We start from the raw sequence: 18409 nt of genomic DNA, 5'->3' as shown, positions 1-18409 counted from the left end.
GCAAACTCACTTTTTTTATTATTTTTGCGCAAAACCTATCAGGATTAAGGAAGTCCAGCACAAAGAAAAAAAAACGAATTAAAAAAAAAAGCCCATTGGCCTGGGATCGAACCCGGTCTGAAGAACAAAACGGAAACCATACATACGGATTACCCAATCGGTATGGCAGCACAAGGCTTTTACGGAAGGCTGTAAAGAACCCGAAGGCCCCAAGCACCGATATTTCCGAGCGAATATGCTGTACAACACTCTTGCAAGGTTATCCCAACCCGCGCATTAATGGGGAGGACAATAACCAGGATCCCAGGCCTGTAATACGGTTACGCCACGCACAGCTCGCCGAGATTGTGGATGACAAAAAATAGAGGTCTATTTGGGCGTCTTGGGTCCCTTGGGGACTCGCCATGCGCACGGGCGCATCTCTTTTATTGTGTACATGACATCAAATTAGCGAAGAAAAAAGACGCTGTTTTGGTATCATGTGAAAAGCATAAAATAAATAGAAATAAAGACGTAAGGGGGGAGAATATTGACATATTCATATTAAAATATTGACAAAATCCACAATATTGTCTACGCTGACTAAGTAAAGCTGTATTTTACTTTAAAGGGGCAGCAGCATAGTACTGCGCATGTCTGGAGTCAGTGTTTATTGTAGGCTTTTAAGTGTCTACAAACAGTTGAACTTTTTAAAAGCTGTCAATACCTTATTAAATAATATGCAATATTATATAGAAAACTATGTTAATGGACAGTTTGTGGTCATTTTTTTTTGTTTTGTTTAAAGTCTCCCACATGTACCAAAAGCTCATAAGTCAGTATTAGAATTTCACTGAAGTTCATTGTGTCAGGGCTCTAGAGCTATTGCAAATCTCTTAACCATGACACTCCCCTTTTAAAGGAAAGTAAAAAAAAATCAAAATTGTTGGTGGGGGTCTCTGTTGTATTTGTTTTCTTTTTAGTTTTCTTCTATTATTATTATTATTATTATTATTATTATTATTTTCTTTTTTAGAGGGGGAGGGGAATTCAGCTAAAAATAGCCAAGGGTCAATTCAAGCAACTAGTACAAAAGATGTTTTTTGCAGTCCTTTATTCAATATATTCAAGGTTATCATGCAATTCTGTTGTTTGACTGCATATATATATATATTTTTTCTTTCTTTTCATTACAAGTTCTATATGTGTATGTGGTGACCATAGCTATGATTACTATTATTTAGAATATTTTTTTACCTACTAACAGAAAACAACTTGACTGCAAAACACTTACTGTAGGGCACTCGATATTAGGCATTACTTTCATGTGGACGTAAGGTTGAAATGTCAAAACCTTCATTAACCCGTGAACTACGCTTTAGCGTATTACACTTTGTGGTGATCTGATTCTATTGTTCTTTTTTGTGTTTTACTAACTATTACCGTTTAACTATCACACTTTGTTTCACGGGTTAATGAAAACCACTCTAATTACTTACAGTAGTTCTTTTTTAATATTATCATTTACTTGTATAATTTAGATGAGCAATACATATTTCTTTATGGCTTTGTAGAGCTCATCTCGTTCCTCATAAATAACAAACAAAATGAAGTTTGTTCTTATTTTGGTGCAAAGGAATCTACAGTAGTTTTCTAATCAGATAATTGTTTTTCTTTTAACACTCACCTGTTATTTCAACAGCCTTACTTGAGTTTGCTTGTCTCAGAAATAGACCTTGCTTAATAAACAAAGACATGTTACAAACTTATTTGATAATAGGTAACAACTGCAATATTGTATGAAGAGAGTGCCCCTCTCTTCCCCCTGCTATTGTTGAAATTATGCTCAATAAACTTTTACCTCTTCCCTCTCCACCAGTTAAGCATTCTATGTATGCTTCCCTGTACAAAATGCACCCCTTCAAATAGAACATTAAAGTTCACATACTTGTTTACTTCCTCAAACTCTTTGCTTTGTGTTTTTTGTTAACTTCCTAGGAACAAATTGAATACATATAATCAATAAATCTAGCAAGCTTATTTTGCAAACTCACTTTTTTTATTATTTTTGCGCAAAACCTATCAGGATTAAGGAAGTCCAGCACAAAGAAAAAAAAACGAATTAAAAAAAAAAGCCCATTGGCCTGGGATCGAACCCGGTCTGAAGAACAAAACGGAAACCATACATACGGATTACCCAATCGGTATGGCAGCACAAGGCTTTTACGGAAGGCTGTAAAGAACCCGAAGGCCCCAAGCACCGATATTTCCGAGCGAATATGCTGTACAACACTCTTGCAAGGTTATCCCAACCCGCGCATTAATGGGGAGGACAATAACCAGGATCCCAGGCCTGTAATACGGTTACGCCACGCACAGCTCGCCGAGATTGTGGATGACAAAAAATAGAGGTCTATTTGGGCGTCTTGGGTCCCTTGGGGACTCGCCATGCGCACGGGCGCATCTCTTTTATTGTGTACATGACATCAAATTAGCGAAGAAAAAAGACGCTGTTTTGGTATCATGTGAAAAGCATAAAATAAATAGAAATAAAGACGTAAGGGGGGAGAATATTGACATATTCATATTAAAATATTGACAAAATCCACAATATTGTCTACGCTGACTAAGTAAAGCTGTATTTTACTTTAAAGGGGCAGCAGCATAGTACTGCGATTGTCTGGAGTCAGTGTTTATTGTAGGCTTTTAAGTGTCTACAAACAGTTGAACTTTTTAAAAGCTGTCAATACCTTATTAAATAATATGCAATATTATATAGAAAACTATGTTAATGGACAGTTTGTGGTCATTTTTTTTTTGTTTTGTTTAAAGTCTCCCACATGTACCAAAAGCTCATAAGTCAGTATTAGAATTTCACTGAAGTTCATTGTGTCAGGGCTCTAGAGCTATTGCAAATCTCTTAACCATGACACTCCCCTTTTAAAGGAAAGTAAAAAAAATCAAAATTGTTGGTGGGGGTCTCTGTTGTATTTGTTTTCTTTTTAGTTTTCTTCTATTATTATTATTATTATTATTTTCTTTTTTAGAGGGGGAGGGGAATTCAGCTAAAAATAGCCAAGGGTCAATTCAAGCAACTAGTACAAAAGATGTTTTTTGCAGTCCTTTATTCAATATATTCAAGGTTATCATGCAATTCTGTTGTTTGACTGCATATATATATATATTTTTTCTTTCTTTTCATTACAAGTTCTATATGTGTATGTGGTGACCATAGCTATGATTACTATTATTTAGAATATTTTTTTACCTACTAACAGAAAACAACTTGACTGCAAAACACTTACTGTAGGGCACTCGATATTAGGCATTACTTTCATGTGGACGTAAGGTTGAAATGTCAAAACCTTCATTAACCCGTGAACTACGCTTTAGCGTATTACACTTTGTGGTGATCTGATTCTATTGTTCTTTTTTGTGTTTTACTAACTATTACCGTTTAACTATCACACTTTGTTTCACGGGTTAATGAAAACCACTCTAATTACTTACAGTAGTTCTTTTTTAATATTATCATTTACTTGTATAATTTAGATGAGCAATACATATTTCTTTATGGCTTTGTAGAGCTCATCTCGTTCCTCATAAATAACAAACAAAATGAAGTTTGTTCTTATTTTGGTGCAAAGGAATCTACAGTAGTTTTCTAATCAGATAATTGTTTTTCTTTTAACACTCACCTGTTATTTCAACAGCCTTACTTGAGTTTGCTTGTCTCAGAAATAGACCTTGCTTAATAAACAAAGACATGTTACAAACTTATTTAATAATAGGTAACAACTGCAATATTGTATGAAGAGAGTGCCCCTCTCTTCCCCCTGCTATTGTTGAAATTATGCTCAATAAACTTTTACCTCTTCCCTCTCCACCAGTTAAGCATTCTATGTATGCTTCCCTGTACAAAATGCACCCCTTCAAATAGAACATTAAAGTTCACATACTTGTTTACTTCCTCAAACTCTTTGCTTTGTGTTTTTTGTTAACTTCCTAGGAACAAATTGAATACATATAATCAATAAATCTAGCAAGCTTATTTTGCAAACTCACTTTTTTTATTATTTTTGCGCAAAACCTATCAGGATTAAGGAAGTCCAGCACAAAGAAAAAAAAAACGAATTAAAAAAAAAGACCATTGGCCTGGGATCGAACCCGGTATGAAGAACAAAACGGAAACCATACATACGGATTACCCAATCGGTATGGCAGCACAAGGCTTTTACGGAAGGCTGTAAAGAACCCGAAGGCCCCAAGCACCGATATTTCCGAGCGAATATGCTGTACAACACTCTTGCAAGGTTATCCCAACCCGCGCATTAATGGGGAGGACAATAACCAGGATCCCAGGCCTGTAATACGGTTACGCCACGCACAGCTCGCCGAGATTGTGGATGACAAAAAATAGAGGTCTATTTGGGCGTCTTGGGTCCCTTGGGGACTCGCCATGCGCACGGGCGCATCTCTTTTATTGTGTACATGACATCAAATTAGCGAAGAAAAAAGACGCTGTTTTGGTATCATGTGAAAAGCATAAAATAAATAGAAATAAAGACGTAAGGGGGGAGAATATTGACATATTCATATTAAAATATTGACAAAATCCACAATATTGTCTACGCTGACTAAGTAAAGCTGTATTTTACTTTAAAGGGGCAGCAGCATAGTACTGCGCATGTCTGGAGTCAGTGTTTATTGTAGGCTTTTAAGTGTCTACAAACAGTTGAACTTTTTAAAAGCTGTCAATACCTTATTAAATAATATGCAATATTATATAGAAAACTATGTTAATGGACAGTTTGTGGTCATTTTTTTTGTTTTGTTTAAAGTCTCCCACATGTACCAAAAGCTCATAATTCAGTATTAGAATTTCACTGAAGTTCATTGTGTCAGGGCTCTAGAGCTATTGCAAATCTCTTAACCATGACACTCCCCTTTTAAAGGAAAGTAAAAAAAAATCAAAATTGTTGGTGGGGGTCTCTGTTGTATTTGTTTTCTTTTTAGTTTTCTTCTATTATTATTATTATTATTATTATTATTATTATTATTATTATTATTTTCTTTTTTAGAGGGGGAGGGGAATTCAGCTAAAAATAGCCAAGGGTCAATTCAAGCAACTAGTACAAAAGATGTTTTTTGCAGTCCTTTATTCAATATATTCAAGGTTATCATGCAATTCTGTTGTTTGACTGCATATATATATATATATATTTTTTCTTTCTTTTTATTACAAGTTCTATATGTGTATGTGGTGACCATAGCTATGATTACTATTATTTAGAATATTTTTTTACCTACTAACAGAAAACAACTTGACTGCAAAACACTTACTGTAGGGCACTCGATATTAGGCATTACTTTCATGTGGACGTAAGGTTGAAATGTCAAAACCTTCATTAACCCGTGAACTACGCTTTAGCGTATTACACTTTGTGATGATCTGATTCTATTGTTCTTTTTTGTGTTTTACTAACTATTACCGTTTAACTATCACACTTTGTTTCACGGGTTAATGAAAACCACTCTAATTACTTACAGTAGTTCTTTTTTAATATTATCATTTACTTGTATAATTTAGATGAGCAATACATATTTCTTTATGGCTTTGTAGAGCTCATCTCGTTCCTCATAAATAACAAACAAAATGAAGTTTGTTCTTATTTTGGTGCAAAGGAATCTACAGTAGTTTTCTAATCAGATAATTGTTTTTCTTTTAACACTCACCTGTTATTTCAACAGCCTTACTTGAGTTTGCTTGTCTCAGAAATAGACCTTGCTTAATAAACAAAGACATGTTACAAACTTATTTAATAATAGGTAACAACTGCAATATTGTATGAAGAGAGTGCCCCTCTCTTCCCCTTGCTATTGTTGAAATTATGCTCAATAAACTTTTACCTCTTCCCTCTCCACCAGTTAAGCATTCTATGTATGCTTCCCTGTACAAAATGCACCCCTTCAAATAGAACATTAAAGTTCACATACTTGTTTACTTCCTCAAACTCTTTGCTTTGTGTTTTTTGTTAACTTCCTAGGAACAAATTGAATACATATAATCAATAAATCTAGCAAGCTTATTTTGCAAACTCACTTTTTTTATTATTTTTGCGCAAAACCTATCAGGATTAAGGAAGTCCAGCACAAAGAAAAAAAAACGAATTAAAAAAAAAGCCCATTGGCCTTGGATCGAACCCGGTCTGAAGAACAAAACGGGAACCATACATACGGATTACCCAATCGGTATGGCAGCACAAGGCTTTTACGGAAGGCTGTAAAGAACCCGAAGGCCCCAAGCACCGATATTTCCGAGCGAATATGCTGTACAACACTCTTGCAAGGTTATCCCAACCCGCGCATTAATGGGGAGGACAATAACCAGGATCCCAGGCCTGTAATACGGTTACGCCACGCACAGCTCGCCGAGATTGTGGATGACAAAAAATAGAGGTCTATTTGGGCGTCTTGGGTCTCTTGGGGACTCGCCATGCGCACGGGCGCATCTCTTTTATTGTGTACATGACATCAAATTAGCGAAGAAAAAAGACGCTGTTTTGGTATCATGTGAAAAGCATAAAATAAATAGAAATAAAGACGTAAGGGGGGAGAATATTGACATATTCATATTAAAATATTGCCAAAATCCACAATATTGTCTACGCTGACTAAGTAAAGCTGTATTTTACTTTAAAGGGGCAGCAGCATAGTACTGCGCATGTCTGGAGTCAGTGTTTATTGTAGGCTTTTAAGTGTCTACAAACAGTTGAACTTTTTAAAAGCTGTCAATACCTTATTAAATAATATGCAATATTATATAGAAAACTATGTTAATGGACAGTTTGTGGTCATTTTTTTTGTTTTGTTTAAAGTCTCCCACATGTACCAAAAGCTCATAAGTCAGTATTAGAATTTCACTGAAGTTCATTGTGTCAGGGCTCTAGAGCTATTGCAAATCTCTTAACCATGACACTCCCCTTTTAAAGGAAAGTAAAAAAAAAATCAAAATTGTTGGTGGGGGTCTCTGTTGTATTTGTTTTCTTTTTAGTTTTCTTCTATTATTATTATTATTATTATTTTCTTTTTTAGAGGGGGAGGGGAATTCAGCTAAAAATAGCCAAGGGTCAATTCAAGCAACTAGTACAAAAGATGTTTTTTGCAGTCCTTTATTCAATATATTCAAGGTTATCATGCAATTCTGTTGTTTGACTGCATATATATATATTTTTTCTTTCTTTTCATTACAAGTTCTATATGTGTAAGTGGTGACCATAGCTATGATTACTATTATTTAGAATATTTTTTTACCTACTAACAGAAAACAACTTGACTGCAAAACACTTACTGTAGGGCACTCGATATTAGGCATTACTTTCATGTGGACGTAAGGTTGAAATGTCAAAACCTTCATTAACCCGTGAACTACGCTTTAGCGTATTACACTTTGTGGTGATCTGATTCTATTGTTCTTTTTTGTGTTTTACTAACTATTACCGTTTAACTATCACACTTTGTTTCACGGGTTAATGAAAACCACTCTAATTACTTACAGTAGTTCTTTTTTAATATTATCATTTACTTGTATAATTTAGATGAGCAATACATATTTCTTTATGGCTTTGTAGGGCTCATCTCGTTCCTCATAAATAACAAACAAAATGAAGTTTGTTCTTATTTTGGTGCAAAGGAATCTACAGTAGTTTTCTAATCAGATAATTGTTTTTCTTTTAACACTCACCTGTTATTTCAACAGCCTTACTTGAGTTTGCTTGTCTCAGAAATAGACCTTGCTTAATAAACAAAGACATGTTACAAACTTATTTAATAATAGGTAACAACTGCAATATTGTATGAAGAGAGTGCCCCTCTCTTCCCCCTGCTATTGTTGAAATTATGCTCAATAAACTTTTACCTCTTCCCTCTCCACCAGTTAAGCATTCTATGTATGCTTCCCTGTACAAAATGCACCCCTTCAAACAGAGTATTAAAGTTCACATACTTGTTTACTTCCTCAAACTCTTTGCTTTGTGTTTTTTGTTAACTTCCTAGGAACAAATTGAATACATATAATCAATAAATCTAGCAAGCTTATTTTGCAAACTCACTTTTTTTATTATTTTTGCGCAAAACCTATCAGGATTAAGGAAGTCCAGCACAAAGAAAAAAAAACGAATTAAAAAAAAAAGCCCATTGGCCTGGGATCGAACCAGGTCTGAAGAACAAAACGGAAACCATACATACGGATTACCCAATCGGTATGGCAGCACAAGGCTTTTACGGAAGGCTGTAAAGAACCCGAAGGCCCCAAGCACCGATATTTCCGAGCGAATATGCTGTACAACACTCTTGCAAGGTTATCCCAACCCGCGCATTAATGGGGAGGACAATAACCAGGATCCCAGGCCTGTAATACGGTTACGCCACGCACAGCTCGCCGAGATTGTGGATGACAAAAAATAGAGGTCTATTTGGGCGTCTTGGGTCCCTTGGGGACTCGCCATGTGCACGGGCGCATCTCTTTTATTGTGTACATGACATCAAATTAGCGAAGAAAAAATACGCTGTTTTGGTATCATGTGAAAAGCATGAAATAAATAGAAATAAAGACGTAAGGGGGGAGAATATTGACATATTCATATTAAAATATTGACAAAATCCACAATATTGTCTACGCTGACTAAGTAAAGCTGTATTTTACTTTAAAGGGGCAGCAGCATAGTACTGCGCATGTCTGGAGTCAGTGTTTATTGTAGGCTTTTAAGTGTCTACAAACAGTTGAACTTTTTAAAAGCTGTCAATACCTTATTAAATAATATGCAATATTATATAGAAAACTATTTTAATGGACAGTTTGTGGTCATTTTTTTTGTTTTGTTTAAAGTCTCCCACATGTACCAAAAGCTCATAAGTCAGTATTAGAATTTCACTGAAGTTCATTGTGTCAGGGCTCTAGAGCTATTGCAAATCTCTTAACCATGACACTCCCCTTTTAAAGGAAAGTAAAAAAAATCAAAATTGTTGGTGGGGGTCTCTGTTGTATTTGTTTTCTTTTTAGTTTTCTTCTATTATTATTATTATTATTTTCCTTTTTAGAGGGGGAGGGGAATTCAGCTAAAAATAGCCAATGGTCAATTCAAGCAACTAGTACAAAAGATGTTTTTTGCAGTCCTTTATTCAATATATTCAAGGTTATCATGCAATTCTGTTGTTTGACTGCATATATATATATTTTCTTTCTTTTCATTACAAGTTTTATATGTGTAAGTGGTGACCATAGCTATGATTACTATTATTTAGAATATTTTTTTACCTACTAACAGAAAACAACTTGACTGCAAAACACTTACTGTAGGGCACTCGATATTAGGCATTACTTTCATTTGGACGTAAGGTTGAAATGTCAAAACCTTTATTAACCCGTGAACTACGCTTTAGCGTATTACACTTTGTGGTGATCTGATTCTATTGTTCTTTTTTGTGTTTTACTAACTATTACCGTTTAACTATCACACTTTGTTTCACGGGTTAATGAAAACCACTCTAATTACTTACAGTAGTTCTTTTTTAATATTATCATTTACTTGTATAATTTAGATGAGCAATACATATTTCTTTATGGCTTTGTAGAGCTCATCTCGTTCCTCATAAATAACAAACAAAATGAAGTTTGTTCTTATTTTGGTGCAAAGGAATCTACAGTAGTTTTCTAATCAGATAATTGCTTTTCTTTTAACACTCACCTGTTATTTCAACAGCCTTACTTGAGTTTGCTTGTCTCAGAAATAGACCTTGCTTAATAAACAAAGACATGTTACAAACTTATTTAATAATAGGTAACAACTGCAATATTGTATGAAGAGAGTGCCCCTCTCTTCCCCCTGCTATTGTTGAAATTATGCTCAATAAACTTTTACCTCTTCCCTCTCCACCAGTTAAGCATTCTATGTATGCTTCCCTGTACAAAATGCACCCCTTCAAATAGAACATTAAAGTTCACATACTTGTTTACTTCCTCAAACTCTTTGCTTTGTGTTTTTTGTTAACTTCCTAGGAACAAATTGAATACATATAATCAATAAATCTAGCAAGCTTATTTTGCAAACTCACTTTTTTTATTATTTTTGCGCAAAACCTATCAGTATTAATGAAGTCCAGCACAAAGAAAAAAAAACGAATTAAAAAAAAAAGCCCATTGGCCTGGGATCGAACCCGGTCTGAAGAACAAAACGGAAACCATACATACGGATTACCCAATCGGTATGGCAGCACAAGGCTTTTACGGAAGGCTGTAAAGAACCCGAAGGCCCCAAGCACCGATATTTCCGAGCGAATATGCTGTACAACACTCTTGCAAGGTTATCCCAACCCGCGCATTAATGGGGAGGACAATAACCAGGATCCCAGGCCTGTAATACGGTTACGCCACGCACAGCTCGCCGAGATTGTGGATGACAAAAAATAGAGGTCTATTTGGGCGTCTTGGGTCCCTTGGGGACTCGCCATGCGCACGGGCGCATCTCTTTTATTGTGTACATGACATCAAATTAGCGAAGAAAAAAGACGCTGTTTTGGTATCATGTGAAAAGCATAAAATAAATAGAAATAAAGACGTAAGGGGGGAGAATATTGACATATTCATATTAAAATATTGCCAAAATCCACAATATTGTCTACGCTGACTAAGTAAAGCTGTATTTTACTTTAAAGGGGCAGCAGCATAGTACTGCGCATGTCTGGAGTCAGTGTTTATTGTAGGCTTTTAAGTGTCTACAAACAGTTGAACTTTTTAAAAGCTGTCAATACCTTATTAAATAATATGCAATATTATATAGAAAACTATGTTAATGGACAGTTTGTGGTCATTTTTTTTGTTTTGTTTAAAGTCTCCCACATGTACCAAAAGCTCATAAGTCAGTATTAGAATTTCACTAAAGTTCATTGTGTCCGGGCTCTAGAGCTATTGCAAATCTCTGAACCATGACACTCCCCTTTTAAAGGAAAGTAAAAAAAAAATCAAAATTGTTGTTGGGGGTCTCTGTTGTATTTGTTTTCTTTTTAGTTTTCTTCTATTATTATTATTATTATTATTATTATTTTCTTTTTTAGAGGGGGAGGGGAATTCAGCTAAAAATAGCCAAGGGTCAATTCAAGCAACTAGTACAAAAGGTGTTTTTTGCAGTCCTTTATTCAATATATTCAAGGTTATCATGCAATTCTGTTGTTTGACTGCATATATATATATTTTTTCTTTCTTTTCATTACAAGTTCTATATGTGTAAGTGGTGACCATAGCTATGATTACTATTATTTAGAATATTTTTTTACCTACTAACAGAAAACAACTTGACTGCAAAACACTTACTGTAGGGCACTCGATATTAGGCATTACTTTCATGTGGATGTAAGGTTGAAATGTCAAAACCTTCATTAACCCGTGAACTACGCTTTAGCGTATTACACTTTGTGGTGATCTGATTCTATTGTTCTTTTTTGTGTTTTACTAACTATTACCGTTTAACTATCACACTTTGTTTCACGGGTTAATGAAAACCACTCTAATTACTTACAGTAGTTCTTTTTTAATATTATCATTTACTTGTATAATTTAGATGAGCAATACATATTTCTTTATGGCTTTGTAGAGCTCATCTCGTTCCTCATAAATAACAAACAAAATGAAGTTTGTTCTTATTTTGGTGCAAAGGAATCTACAGTAGTTTTCTAATCAGATAATTGTTTTTCTTTTAACACTCACCTGTTATTTCAACAGCCTTACTTGAGTTTGCTTGTCTCAGAAATAGACCTTGCTTAATAAACAAAGACATGTTACAAACTTATTTAATAATAGGTAACAACTGCAATATTGTATGAAGAGAGTGCCCCTCTCTTCCCCCTGCTATTGTTGAAATTATGCTCAATAAACTTTTACCTCTTCCCTCTCCACCAGTTAAGCATTCTATGTATGCTTCCCTGTACAAAATGCACCCCTTCAAATAGAACATTAAAGTTCACATACTTGTTTACTTCCTCAAACTCTTTGCTTTGTGTTTTTTGTTAACTTCCTAGGAACAAATTGAATACATATAATCAATAAATCTAGCAAGCTTATTTTGCAAACTCACTTTTTTTATTATTTTTGCGCAAAACCTATCAGGATTAAGGAAGTCTAGCACAAAGAAAAAAAAAAACGAATTAAAAAAAAAAGCCCATTGGCCTGGGATCGAACCCGGTATGAAGAACAAAACGGAAACCATACATACGGATTACCCAATCGGTATGGCAGCACAAGGCTTTTACGGAAGGCTGTAAAGAACCCGAAGGCCCCAAGAACCGATATTTCCGAGCGAATATGCTGTACAACACTCTTGCAAGGTTATCCCAACCCGCGCATTAATGGGGAGGACAATAACCAGGATCCCAGGCCTGTAATACGGTTACGCCACGCAAAGCTCGCCGAGATTGTGGATGACAAAAAATAGAGGTCTATTTGGGCGTCTTGGGTCCCTTGGGGACTCGCCATGCGCACGGGCGCATCTCTTTTATTGTGTACATGACATCAAATTAGCGAAGAAAAAAGACGCTGTTTTGGTATCATGTGAAAAGTATAAAATAAATAGAAATAAAGACGTAAGGGGGGAGAATATTGACATATTCATATTAAAATATTGCCAAAATCCACAATATTGTCTACGCTGACTAAGTAAAGCTGTATTTTACTTTAAAGGGGCAGCAGCATAGTACTGCGCATGTCTGGAGTCAGTGTTTATTGTAGGCTTTTAAGTGTCTACAAACAGTTGAACTTTTTAAAAGCTGTCAATACCTTATTAAATAATATGCAATATTATATAGAAAACTATTTTAATGGACAGTTTGTGGTAATTTTTTTGTTTTGTTTAAAGTCTCCCACATGTACCAAAAGCTCATAAGTCAGTATTAGAATTTCACTGAAGTTCATTGTGTCAGGGCTCTAGAGCTATTGCAAATCTCTTAACCATGACACTCCCCTTTTAAAGGAAAGTAAAAAAAATCAAAATTGTTGGTGGAGGTCTCTGTTGTATTTGTTTTCTTTTTAGTTTTCTTCTATTATTATTATTATTATTTTCTTTTTTAGAGGGGGAGGGGAATTCAGCTAAAAATAGCCAATGGTCAATTCAAGCAACTAGTACAAAAGATGTTTTTTGCAGTCCTTTATTCAATATATTCAAGGTTATCATGCAATTCTGTTGTTTGACTGCATATATATATTTTTTTTCTTTCTTTTCATTACAAGTTCTATATGTGTAAGTGGTGACCATAGCTATGATTACTATTATTTAGAATATTATTTTACCTACTAACAGAAAACAACTTGACTGCAAAACACTTACTGTAGGGCACTCGATATTAGGCATTACTTTCATGTGGACGTAAGGTTGAAATGTCAAAACCTTTATTAACCCGTGAACTACGCTTTAGCGTATTACACTTTGTGGTGATCTGATTCTATTGTTCTTTTTTGTGTTTTACTAACTATTACCGTTTAACTATCACACTTTGTTTCACGGGTTAATGAAAACCACTCTAATTACTTACAGTAGTTCTTTTTTAATATTATCATTTACTTGTATAATTTAGATGAGCAATACATATTTCTTTATGGCTTTGTAGAGCTCATCTCGTTCCTCATAAATAACAAACAAAATGAAGTTTGTTCTTATTTTGGTGCAAAGGAATCTACAGTAGTTTTCTAATCAAATAATTGTTTTTCTTTTAACACTCACCTGTTATTTCAACAGCCTTACTTGAGTTTGCTTGTCTCAGAAATAGACCTTGCTTAATAAACAAAGACATGTTACAAACTTATTTAATAATAGGTAACAACTGCAATATTGTATGAAGAGAGTGCCCCTCTCTTCCCCCTGCTATTGTTGAAATTATGCTCAATAAACTTTTACCTCTTCCCTCTCCACCAGTTAAGCATTCTATGTATGCTTCCCTGTACAAAATGCACCCCTTCAAATAGAACATTAAAGTTCACATACTTGTTTACTTCCTCAAACTCTTTGCTTTGTGTTTTTTGTTAACTTCCTAGGAACAAATTGAATACATATAATCAATAAATCTAGCAAGCTTATTTTGCAAACTCACTTTTTTTATTATTTTTGCGCAAAACCTATCAGTATTAAGGAAGTCCAGCACAAAGAAAAAAAAAACGAATTAAAAAAAAAAAGCCCATTGGCCTGGGATCGAACCCGGTCTGAAGAACAAAACGGAAACCATACATACGGATTACCCAATCGGTATGGCAGCACAAGGCTTTTACGGAAGGCTGTAAAGAACCCGAAGGCCCCAAGCAACGATATTTCCGAGCGAATATGCTGTACAACACTCTTGCAAGGTTATCCCAACCCGCGCATTAATGGGGAGGACAATAACCAGGATCCCAGGCCTGTAATACGGTTACGCCACGCACAGCTCGCCGAGATTGTGGATGACAAAAAATAGAGGTCTATTTGGGCGTCTTGGGTCCCTTGGGGACTCGCCATGCGCACGGGCGCATCTCTTTTATTGTGTACATGACATCAAATTAGCGAAGAAAAAAGACGCTGTTTTGGTATCATGTGAAAAGCATAAAATAAATAGAAATAAAGACGTAAGGGGGGAGAATATTGACATATTCATATTAAAATATTGCCAAAATCCACAATATTGTCTACGCTGACTAAGTAAAGCTGTATTTTACTTTAAAGTTGCAGCAGCATAGTACTGCGCATGTCTGGAGTCAGTGTTTATTGTAGGCTTTAAGTGTCTACAAACAGTTGAACTTTTTAAAAGCTGTCAATACCTTATTAAATAATATGCAATATTTTATAGAAAACTATGTTAATGGACAGTTTGTGGTCATTTTTTTTGTTTTGTTTAAAGTCTCCCACATGTACCAAAAGCTCATAAGTCAGTATTAGAATTTCACTAAAGTTCATTGTGTACGGGCTCTAGAGCTATTGCAAATCTCTGAACCATGACACTCCCCTTTTAAAGGAAAGTAAAAAAAAATCAAAATTGTTGTTGGGGGTCTCTGTTGTATTTGTTTTCTTTTTAGTTTTCTTCTATTATTATTATTATTATTATTTTCTTTTTTAGAGGGGGAGGGGAATTCAGCTAAAAATAGCCAAGGGTCAATTCAAGCAACTAGTACAAAAGGTGTTTTTTGCAGTCCTTTATTCAATATATTCAAGGTTATCATGCAATTCTGTTGTTTGACTGCATATATATATATTTTTTCTTTCTTTTCATTACAAGTTCTATATGTGTAAGTGGTGACCATAGCTATGATTACTATTATTTAGAATATTTTTTTACCTACTAACAGAAAACAACTTGACTGCAAAACACTTACTGTAGGGCACTCGATATTAGGCATTACTTTCATGTGGACGTAAGGTTGAAATGTCAAAACCTTTATTAACCCGTGAACTACGCTTTAGCGTATTACACTTTGTGGTGATCTGATTCTATTGTTCTTTTTTGTGTTTTACTAACTATTACCGTTTAACTATCACACTTTGTTTCACGGGTTAATGAAAACCACTCTAATTACTTACAGTAGTTCTTTTTTAATATTATCATTTACTTGTATAATTTAGATGAGCAATACATATTTCTTTATGGCTTTGTAGAGCTCATCTCGTTCCTCATAAATAACAAACAAAATGAAGTTTGTTCTTATTTTGGTGCAAAGGAATCTACAGTAGTTTTCTAATCAGATAATTGTTTTTCTTTTAACACTCACCTGTTATTTCAACAGCCTTACTTGAGTTTGCTTGTCTCAGAAATAGACCTTGCTTAATAAACAAAGACATGTTACAAACTTATTTAATAATAGGTAACAACTGCAATATTGTATGAAGAGAGTGCCCCTCTCTTCCCCCTGCTATTGTTGAAATTATGCTCAATAAACTTTTACCTCTTCCCTCTCCACCAGTTAAGCATTCTATGTATGCTTCCCTGTACAAAATGCACCCCTTCAAATAGAACATTAAAGTTCACATACTTGTTTACTTCCTCAAACTCTTTGCTTTGTGTTTTTTGTTAACTTCCTAGGAACAAATTGAATACATATAATCAATAAATCTAGCAAGCTTATTTTGCAAACTCACTTTTTTTATTATTTTTGCGCAAAACCTATCAGTATTATGGAAGTCCAGCACAAAGAAAAAAAAACGAATTAAAAAAAAAAGCCCATTGGCCTGGGATCGAACCCGGTCTGAAGAACAAAACGGAAACCATACATACGGATTACCCAATCGGTATGGCAGCACAAGGCTTTTACGGAAGGCTGTAAAGAACCCGAAGGCCCCAAGCAACGATATTTCCGAGCGAATATGCTGTACAACACTCTTGCAAGGTTATCCCAACCCGCGCATTAATGGGGAGGACAATAATCAGGATCCCAGGCCTGTAATACGGTTACGCCACGCACAGCTCGCCGAGATTGTGGATGACAAAAAATAGAGGTCTATTTGGGCGTCTTGGGTCCCTTGGGGACTCGCCATGCGCACGGGCGCATCTCTTTTATTGTGTACATGACATCAAATTAGCGAAGAAAAAAGACGCTGTTTTGGTATCATGTGAAAAGCATAAAATAAATAGAAATAAAGACGTAAGGGGGGAGAATATTGACATATTCATATTAAAATATTGCCAAAATCCACAATATTGTCTACGCTGACTAAGTAAAGCTGTATTTTACTTTAAAGGGGCAGCAGCATAGTACTGCGCATGTCTGGAGTCAGTGTTTATTGTAGGCTTTTAAGTGTCTACAAACAGTTGAACTTTTTAAAAGCTGTCAATACCTTATTAAATAATATGCAATATTATATAGAAAACTATGTTAATGGACAGTTTGTGGTCATTTTTTTTGTTTTGTTTAAAGTCTCCCACATGTACCAAAAGCTCATAAGTCAGTATTAGAATTTCACTAAAGTTCATTGTGTCCGGGCTCTAGAGCTATTGCAAATCTCTGAACCATGACACTCCCCTTTTAAAGGAAAGTAAAAAAAAAAATCAAAATTGTTGTTGGGGGTCTCTGTTGTATTTGTTTTCTTTTTAGTTTTCTTCTATTATTATTATTATTATTATTATTTTCTTTTTTAGAGGGGGAGGGGAATTCAGCTAAAAATAGCCAATGGTCAATTCAAGCAACTAGTACAAAAGATGTTTTTTGCAGTCCTTTATTCAATATATTCAAGGTTATCATGCAATTCTGTTGTTTGACTGCATATATATATATATATTTTCTTTCTTTTCATTACAAGTTCTATATGTGTAAGTGGTGACCATAGCTATGATTACTATTATTTAGAATATTTTTTTACCTACTAACAGAAAACAACTTGACTGCAAAACACTTACTGTAGGGCACTCGATATTAGGCATTACTTTCATGTGGATGTAAGGTTGAAATGTCAAAACCTTCATTAACCCGTGAACTACGCTTTAGCGTATTACACTTTGTGGTGATCTGATTCTATTGTTCTTTTTTGTGTTTTACTAACTATTACCGTTTAACTATCACACTTTGTTTCACGGGTTAATGAAAACCACTCTAATTACTTACAGTAGTTCTTTTTTAATATTATCATTTACTTGTATAATTTAGATGAGCAATACATATTTCTTTATGGCTTTGTAGAGCTCATCTCGTTCCTCATAAATAACAAACAAAATGAAGTTTGTTCTTATTTTGGTGCAAAGGAATCTACAGTAGTTTTCTAATCAGATAATTGTTTTTCTTTTAACACTCACCTGTTATTTCAACAGCCTTACTTGAGTTTGCTTGTCTCAGAAATAGACCTTGCTTAATAAACAAAGACATGTTACAAACTTATTTAATAATAGGTAACAACTGCAATATTGTATGAAGAGAGTGCCCCTCTCTTCCCCCTGCTATTGTTGAAATTATGCTCAATAAACTTTTACCTCTTCCCTCTCCACCAGTTAAGCATTCTATGTATGCTTCCCTGTACAAAATGCACCCCTTCAAATAGAACATTAAAGTTCACATACTTGTTTACTTCCTCAAACTCTTTGCTTTGTGTTTTTTGTTAACTTCCTAGGAACAAATTGAATACATATAATCAATAAATCTAGCAAGCTTATTTTGCAAACTCACTTTTTTTATTATTTTTGCGCAAAACCTATCAGTATTAAGGAAGTCCAGCACAAAGAAAAAAAAACGAATTAAAAAAAAAAAGCCCATTGGCCTGGGATCGAACCCGGTCTGAAGAACAAAACGGAAACCATACATACGGATTACCCAATCGGTATGGCAGCACAAGGCTTTTACGGAAGGCTGTAAAGAACCCGAAGGCCCCAAGCAACGATATTTCCGAGCGAATATGCTGTACAACACTCTTGCAAGGTTATCCCAACCCGCGCATTAATG

The sequence above is a fragment of the Nematostella vectensis genome, chromosome 5 (genome assembly GCF_932526225.1).
Source record: "Nematostella vectensis chromosome 5, jaNemVect1.1, whole genome shotgun sequence".
NCBI classification, from domain to species: domain Eukaryota; kingdom Metazoa; phylum Cnidaria; class Anthozoa; order Actiniaria; family Edwardsiidae; genus Nematostella; species Nematostella vectensis.
The sequence above is the reverse complement of the archived record's forward strand: the minus strand, read 5'-3'. Positions refer to the sequence as shown.